Here is a 9,889-nt window from a genome sequence, read left to right on the forward strand (position 1 = left end):
ATTATATCATTGCTGAACTAGATAGTTACTTATGCAAAACCTTTACACATATTTATATAAAAGTTACAAACTATGCCATTTTAGATTTATATTACTAAACAATAGAAATGTTGAAAAAGAAATGTATTGAAACAAATTTCTTTTCATAATCTAATGATGCCGATCTCAGATTTCTGAGATGATAATAAATTTATTCAAAGTTCTAATGTTACAGTTTTCTTTGATTTTTCCAAATGCAGGGAGCATGTTATACTGTCAGGAATATTCAGCTATATTACATTTTAATAAACTAAATAATATATGCTACTGAACCTGTTTTAACTTTGATATAAATAATTTACTTTATTTTTTATATATGCAACGCAATTTTATTATCTACTTTAAATGTCATTATTACAGCTAATTTTACTGGAAGATAGAAAATTAGATTGAATTCCTTTAATATTCATCCACTGGAAATTATATGAAAAATTAATAATAAAGATTAAAAGTACAACGATTTTTTCTGAAGAAATGTATATATTCAATGTATCAGATGAAAATATTTACTAGAAGCTTATATTTGAAAAAAACTATAAATTTGAGATTAAACATTTAATAAAAGAATACATAATGTTAAATTATCTTATCTAAAATTCCTAGTAATACTGATTAAAGTTTTTCTTCTGAAATTGAAGATCTATAAATAATAGTGTCTAATTACGTCTTGACTATATATATCTGTATATCATGTCTAGGTATTAAGGCTGGCTAACACTGCCTCTTATCAGACCAAAAAAAAAAATGAAAGAAATATTAGTTCCTGTTAAACTTCTTGTAATTATTTCTTGATACTATTACAGAGGGGTGAAGTTGAGATTTATCAAATATATTGTACATTTTAGACAATAAATTGATCATTTGAAATCTTACCAAGGTGAAAGTTAGCCAGTAGATATATAACAGACATGTCTGAGGGGGTAGTAATGGTGACATTTAAAATGGGAACATAGATTAGGTAGTTCTGCTTTGAGCTTATACCTGAATGGAGAGCACTGCCTTGGCAGATCATATGTTGAAATAGTTTTATTGAAGGAGTGGAAGGATGTAGCACCTAGTTAATCTAGTCACTTTAAGTCTTACACATACCCATTAACAGGTAACTAATAATTACAGATAATGGTGTAGTTGGAAAAAGACATGATTATACTACACAAGAGGTAAGTAAAACTGGAGGGATTGGTCTTAGAAAGTTAGAGAAAGCCAAAGAGGTAAAGATCAGCAAACACAGCAAGAAAAGTTAAGCTACAAGTTCTCAGCAATAAACCAGCCCAACTTCAATACATCTAGAAGCAAAGCCAGTGAGAGGATATATTGGAACAATGTTCAAGTAAACCACCCAAAAAATAATATGAGGTTTGAACATAGGCTGTCAAAACATAGGCTCAAATCTCCCTTCTTTAGCTGTAAAATAAATATACACTTATATATATGATTATAAATCATACATTAACATCCAATTATAAACCTGAAAATTATTTATTTAAAAGAATCAGAGATATCTAATGGAGCCAGAGACAAAACAGTAAGATTTCTAAGCTACTTTTGTTGTTGTGGCTATGCTGTTATCCTTTTCAAGTTAGGGGACAGAAACTTGAACTTGGTCAATGAAAATTGCTCAGAAAATCCAGATATGTCTTGCCTGGAAAGGAAGCTAACATAGGAACTTAACAGCCCATACTTATTTTATTTCAGCTAGTTTGTGTTGAAGTATATTTCATGCTACCTATTTTAGTGATTTTAATTTGGAGATGCAAGTACTTATTTAAAAGAGAATTTCCCTTTCTAAAACATGACATGTTCATATACTGGGACCAGGAGACGGTTTATTCTGGGTAGGATCCTCCTTCTCAGCCATTATTTATGAATGCAGTTCATCCTCCAAAAATAGAGTCTGCACTTAATGAGAAGTGTATGCCCCTTCTTTAAAAAACAAGCAAACAAAAACATGATAATGGCAAAAATGATTCCTTGGGTTCCTGGGGTTTGGGGAAGTAGGACTCTTAGAAGAATTGCAAAAATCTGCTATTATATCAATGATTATGCCAAGCCATTGGGATAGAGAAACAGAACATTTATTTAATTCAGAAAGTGAGGAAAAACTTTTCCTAGGGAATACAAGCCATTAGACTTCAGATTACGATCGTAACGGTTTTCAGTTTCAACCTCACAAAGCTGGGGACCCAGGGAAATATGTTTTCAAAGAGGACTGTTTTTCTGCCCTAGTGAAAGTTAATGACTTGACGTTTTACTCTTCAAGAGAGTGGCAAATTTTGCCTTCATTTGTGCAAAGGAGAGAAGGGAATTAATATCTACTCTGGTACAAAATATATTGAATTTTGGTTCCGTCTTATGGTGAAATGATTTCCCAAAGCAATGTTTTGTTACACTTACCAGTTTTCTGGCATATGTCTCCTTCTAGTCCCACATTGATGAGATGGTTTACAAGGGCAAATGGATTTTGAATAGTTTAAAACTCAGGAGGAAACTCTAACTCTGACCAAAAGTGCAAAAAAGAAAACTTAGTGTTCCATGCTGGATATTTGGCAGAATGACCGGGAATAGTAGTGTTGGAAGATTCACCTAGGGAGGGGAATACTTTTTATAGTGGAGGCATAATTTGAATACGCGGATTATTTTTTAGTGTACTGGGTCACCCTCAATCCCTTTCCAAGAAATCAACTTTTTCCTTAAAGCAATGGAAAGGTGGTGAATTTCAGGTTCAGTACCCAGATGTAGTGGCCTCCAGGCATTTCAAGAAAAAAGAAATATTTCTGCCCCCTCTACTTCTGCTTTGGGAGTAGGTCTCAGGCACTTTGGTTTGAATCATTTGGTCTTTAGCCACATTGTCAGGGAAATTCCCTAGGTATGAGAGATCAAGTGATCCTTGAATATAATGTCAAAGTAATCTCTGAGTATCATTGGTTGTGTTCCCAAATAAAAAAAAAGAGCAAAGAATCAAAATTTGAGAATTTACCTATTAATATGATTTAAGTTGAAAATTATTAACCTTGAAGATTGCAATCATGAAGACTTCTGTCTATATACTTCTCTACATAACTTATGGTGTAGACTCAAACTTTTTAAACAGGGGGCCAGTTCACTGTCCCTCAGACCATTGGAGGGTCTGACTATAGTAAAAACAAAACTTATGAACGAATTCTTATGCACACTGCATATATCTTATTTTGCAATAAAGAAACAAAACAGATACAAATACAATATGTGGCCCCCGGGCCATAGTTTGAGGACCACTGGTAGAGTCTAATATCAAGGTCCTTAATGCATTTTTTTGGGTGGCAACACCTGGTGACTCTCAGGGATTACTCCTGGTTATGCACTCAGAAATTGCTCCTGGCTTGGGGGGACTATATGAGACACTGGGGATCAAATCGCCGTCCTTCCTAGGCTAGCGCCGACATGACGTCAACACCTTACCCCTGTGCCACCACTCCAGCCCCTCTTTGATGCATTTTGACTTGATTTCTATGCAAGGAGTTAAAAAGAAGGTACTGTGAGGTCTGCAAGGACAGTATAGCCCTGGTACAGAAGTTAATCCTAACTTATATCTATTGTTTATTTTGTGTAGCATCACTCAGCCCAGTAAGGTTTAGAGACTGGGAGCAGAGTATGGCGAATAAAGAGTTAACTTCAAAACAGACACTTCCCAGTGCTCTGTAAAACACCCCAGGAGCAATTACCCTTGAGAAAAGTAATCTCTAATCATTCTCATTAGCATTAGTGTTGAGTTAAATAATTAAGGATGGGGCTGGATGGTGATGGATGGAGGTGGATTTCTCTGTCTGCCATCCCAGGCCATGTGGCTCAGCAACCCCCATGCAGCCGGCGGGTTCCAGGCCCAGGTAATCGGCGTAATCAAGACTCACTCACAGGCAGGCATTAGGAACCATCAACTTTATTCATGCCCTAGCCACCACGTGTGTGTGGCCTATCTCATAACCTTTTAAGCATTCAGCCATTCCAGGCTACCCTGCGTCTAAACTCTTTCAGCCATCTTCCTCAGAGCGCCCAGCAGGGCCAAAAGGCAAAAACCCTTAATCCCCTGGCTTCCGGGTTTATCTACCTATTCCAAGACCCCTCCCAGGAATGGGCCGGGTCTTTCAGGTAAAGTCACACCTATTATCCAGTTCCCAAGACCCCTCCCAGAAATGGGTGGGTCTCAGATAAGTACCCTACATTTCCTCCTTTTTTGAAATATAAAAAGAGCCTTTTGTAATTTTGACTCCACCGTTAGCCAAAGGTGGGTTAATATTTTCATGCCGCAACATAATAAAGTGAAAATTAATATACCAGCCCTTTTTAAAAAACATAACATTTTTGCAAAATATACTATACACCTGTAACCTAAAATTCTATTAATGCTTTTTTTTTACCAAGCACTATTCCGGAACTTTCATGTTTCTATACTTTTAAACTATATTGGGGGAACTTTTTTGTTCCTATACCTTTTTTATACACAAGTACTATAGCATAAATGCTTAACATACATTTTAAAAACAGGCTAAGTACATTAAAATACACACAGTAAAACATTTTGCAATTGAAAATATTAACTATGAAAGACAACAAAACACATTTAAATTATAAAGAAAATGACTAAGACAAAGATGCAGGTGGTTAGAAATCAGATTTTTAAATGGGCTAATTTGTATTACCTCCCTTTATTTTTATTTTTTAACCACTAACTAACTAAAATTTATCCCATCACCAACTATGAGTAAAATATAAGACTACCCGCTTAGTTCCTATACTTAAAATCATAAGTTTAGATGCTGGTTTGTCCCACGCTGATTTCACCACGTGGCTTCCTTTTAGTTTCAGGCCCCGCTGACGGTTCTGTAGACCATGAGGTTGCAGGTTTTCAGGCTTGCCACGGAGCAGAGCTGAGCTGAGGCGTTTCTGCTTCTGGGCTGATAACTTTTCGCCGCTTTTCCCCTCAGGGCAGCACTTAGCAAGCCAGTTTTTGGCCACAGTTTTTTTGCAGAGGGCTTTTGGATGTTCAAAGTTCAAAGTTATTTAAACTAAAAGTTCAGTCCGAAATTTCCAAAGTTGAAATCCAAATTCAAGCCGCAGGTTATATTCAGAAAATCAGTCTACTTTAAATACAGTCTTTTTTCTCCTCCGTTTCCAATTTAAGCTTTTAATCAGTTTTTGTACAGGCCGAGGTTTTTGTTTCTTGTAACAAAGTCTGAGTTCTGGGCCTGGGCCTGGGCTGGAGGTGATGCAAGCTTCCACATCTCTTCTTTCAGTTGCCCTTCTTCCCCTGGAAGGGGTTGCAGCCATATTTGAACATGGCTTTATGTGGTCAAACCTTTTGGGCTGACTCCATCTGAAAAGAGCCAAAATGAAACAGAAGAGCAGAAATCTCACCATATTCACTGTTTTCTTGGGTCCAGGATTCAGGTCAAAGTTCGGAGCGCCAGATGTTGAGTTAAATAATTAATGATGGGGCTGGATGGCGATGGATGGAGGTGGATTTCTCTGTCTGCCATCCCAGGCCATGTGGCTCAGCAACCCCCATGCAGCCGGCGGGTTCCAGGCCCAGGTAATCAGCGTAATCAAGACTCACTCACAGGCAGGCATTAGGAACCATCAACTTTATTCATGCCCTAGCCACCACGTGTGTGTGGCCTATCTCATAACCTTTTAAGCATTCAGCCATTCCAGGCTACCCTGCGTCTAAACTCTTTCAGCCATCTTCCTCAGAGCGCCCAGCAGGGCCAAAAGGCAAAAACCCTTAATCCCCTGGCTTCCGGGTTTATCTACCTATTCCAAGACCCCTCCCAGGAATGGGCCGGGTCTTTCAGGTAAAGTCACACCTATTATCCGGTTCCCAAGACCCCTCCCAGAAATGGGTGGGTCTCAGATAAGTACCCTACACATTAGAATACCTCATAAGTGGGATAACATGTCAAAAAGCTCACTAGGATATTTCCAGTACTCTAAACTTGTTTTTATTTTCTGTAACCCTACCAAATATCAGTGATGTAGGAATATGGCCTTGTCTCTGCTCTCTGACTTTGTATAAGAAAAATATACATAAGAAATGCAAAAAATCTACCCGAGGCCACTGGTGCCACTTTGGCCCAGGGATTCTCAGTACTGAGAGCTTAATAAACTTTCTTTAACTATCTTTCTCTGGTGTCTCTGTGTCTCTCTGATTCTGGCCTAATAGTATGAGTTCATTATTTTGCATATAGCTGACCAGTTTTCTCAACACCACTTGTGGAAAAGACTTTCTTCCTCTATGTTATATTCCTTTTTCCTTTATCTAAGATCAATTTAGATCATATTCCTGAGAGTCTGTCAAATATATTCTGATGGTCTTATATTGTTTATTCCAATACATGGTAATTTGATTACTACTATATTTTTACACAACCTCAAGGATAATACATCCAACATCAAGGAAGTGGAAGCAAAGATGAACAAATAGGACTACATTTAACAATGCAGCGTCTGAACATCATAAGATATAGTGATCAATAGTAGATGGGAAACAAAGATTGCCCCCAAATTGGGAGAAATTATTTCCACCAATACCCATTTGATAAGTGGGCATAATATAAGATTTATAAAGCACTGTTAGAGCTTAGCAAAACAAGCAAAAACACCAATCAAACCAAAACCAAACATTTAGCCTTACCAAAAAGATCAACAAAATAAAACAAAAAGGAAATACATTAAATGAAGTTTCCAAAGAGAAAAAATACTGATGACCAAAAGTTAGATAAAAATATGTTTCATGGGGCTGGAGCAGTGGTATAGAGGTAGAGCATTTGCCTTGTATGTGGCTGACCTATGACGGACCATAGTTCAAATCCCCAGTGCCCCATATAGTTCCCAGGATCTATTTCTGAGTACATAGAGGGAGCAACCCTGAGCATCACTGGGTGTGGCCCAAAAACAAACAAAAAATAAAGATTCATATCATTAATCATCATGAAGATGCAAATAAAAATAACAATAGATATATCACACCAGTAAGAATGGCACACATCGAAAAGAACTGAACAACCAGTGATAACTTGGATGCAGTGAAAGCAGGACTCTTATTCACTGCTATTGGGAATGTCAACTGGTCTAGATTTTTGAAAATCAACATGGAAATTTCTCAGAAAACTAGAAAGTGAGCTTCCATATGACATAGAAATGCCACTCCTGGAAATACACTCAAGGGATTCAAAATCAAAATGTGGAAAAAACATCTGATCATTTGCTTATTGCTGTATTGTTCACAATAGCTAGAATCTGAAAAAAAAACTCAAGTGCCCAAGAGCAGCTGAGTTGATAAAGAGACTGGTGCATCTACACAGAGCAATGCTATGCAGGTATTAGGAAAATTGAAGTAATGAAATATGTTTAAACATTATAAAAATTATAATATGGTAATTATATCCAAAGGCAATACAGATGAGGGCCAGAGGGAACTGTCCATGGTAAGAAGTTGGCCACAAAGAAGGGTATAGTGCAGTTAGGACAGAGAAAGAACCACGATGACAACAATAGTTGGAAATGAGGACTCTGGATAAGAACTGACTGCTGAAAAGATTAAAAAGTTATATTCAAGTTACCCTGGCAGTAACAATGTCTATAAGGAAAAAAGGAAGAGACAATGTTGTTGAGAAATATGCATTTATAAGGGGATGGGTGTTAAAATATTACATTATATGACTCTTTTTGTAACTGTTTCTAAGTGATAACTTTTGTAACTGTATATTGTATCAATCAATCAAATTTTCTTAATTAGAAAAATTTCAATGTGATGTGTTTGCATTTCTCCCTTACTGGAATTAGAAATCTCATCTTTGGTGCTGGAACGGTGGTGCAAGTGGGAAAGAGTCTGCCTTGCACGCGCTAGCCTAGGAGGAACCACGGGTGGATTCCCCGGCTTCCCAAATGGTCCCCCAAGCCAGGAGCGATTTCAGAGCCTATAGACAGGAGTAACCCTTCAGTTTTGGCCGCCCCCAAAATAAACAAAACAAAACATAAAATAAATCTCATATTTTCAGAGATTTATTTTGATAGTACCTAAATGGTGGAACATTACGGAGGTATGTGTTATTATCAGTGTGTTCTTGCTTGCATTATTAATTACTTTTCCTTTATATTGTAGAATGTGGTATATGTGGAATGAGTGGAAAATTCAGTTTCTTTGCTTGAATTCTGTCTTGACTGGCCAATACAGGACTTAAGAGAACATAAGAAAACACACTAGAAAAGCTATTACTTTCTATGACTTCCTTTCTGTGTCTTGGATTTATTAAACTGCACTATCTGCAGGGAAGAACCCTGCTTATGGGAGCCTAAGGGAATAAGTGAGCAGAATTCAAAGTTCCAGGGAGGGGCATCTTAATTCTCCCTCAAAAATAAGATTCCTAACTTTTTCATTTTCCTCAGATTTTAATATATAAGAAAGAAAATTCAAAAACTTATTTTATGTTTTAAAGGAACATTATATGAACATGTATTATGGCTACCAATACCTTAGTTTACAATTACAATCATAATTTGTTTATCATCACTATTATTAAACTCCCTTTAGAGTTTATATTATTAAACTCCCTTTAGAAACATATATTTTTGAATGAGTACTCTGGTAGAATTTTTGCCTTCCCATGAGAAGAAAAAAATGTTCTCTCTCTGCCAGATAACTGGTATTAATCTAAATAAAAATTAAGTATGAACATTCTCTTTAGTCAAAATAAAAAGCAACATTTTAACTTAATATTAATAGCAATAAATGTTAATAAATATGTGTACCTCATGTACCAAACTTCCTCAGCAGGTTCTAAAGAAATGAAAAAAATTCATTTACTATACTTTATTTCATTTATTGTGCTGAAAAGAAATTCTAAAACTAGAGTGATGTGTTATTTTATATGAAATCTGTAATTTGACAAACACAGTTACCATCAGCTCAGCACTCATCAATTGGAGAATATGAAATATTACCAGTTATATATTACTTATAATAAATAATCAATAAATGGCATGGATATAAAAATGCTGGGATGGCTGGTAGTAAAACTAAAGGTTTTACAGAGAAAAAATAACCTATAATTAAAGACAATGCAGAAAAATGACAGTAGTGAGTGCAATTATACACTTAAACTATCTGCTGAGACTTAGGCTTTGGTTCTATTTTGCCTCATTAACTCAAATAGCACCACATTTCAAAACTCTAGCAGAGATTGAGAAATCTTGTACACTAGCAATTCTGATTTAATTTTTCTTGTGCTGCCATGTTTACATTATATTTTTTGTTCATGATTTAGAGGAATATTGATTTTTATATTTTTAACTCCATTATAAAATCATGACAAATGCCTCAATAACACTATTATTTGGGGGGTGGTGGTAACAATACAATCTTCTTTCTTTAATACAAAATTCATTAGAAAAGTACAGATGAAAATTTCCAAACTGTCCATATAAAAATAAATCATTACAAAAAAGCTTTACTTTATATCATTTCTCACCTATACTATTAGTTTTTTTACCACTGTTCTTGATATGAAACTTTTAGTTTCCTTTGGTAAAATCATTGACAGTTGTCTATGTAACAATTCCTCTGAAAAATACAATGATAGCTATCATTTTTTATTGATCCTGTCATGTCCTTTGTTTTTCTACTATACTCTATTCAAGTTAACACTTTAGGCCTCTCTTATGGGACAGAGTCTTATGGACTTCATTTTAAAGAAAAGATGATCTCTATCTGGCGAGATAGTATGGTGCAAAATAAAGTATAAGAGCAGCAAAGATTTGAGTTAAATTGTTAAAGAGTGAGAGGACCAAAAGCTCTAAATGTACCAAAAAGTGATGC

The sequence above is a fragment of the Suncus etruscus genome, chromosome 13 (genome assembly GCF_024139225.1).
Source record: "Suncus etruscus isolate mSunEtr1 chromosome 13, mSunEtr1.pri.cur, whole genome shotgun sequence".
Taxonomy (NCBI): domain Eukaryota; kingdom Metazoa; phylum Chordata; class Mammalia; order Eulipotyphla; family Soricidae; genus Suncus; species Suncus etruscus.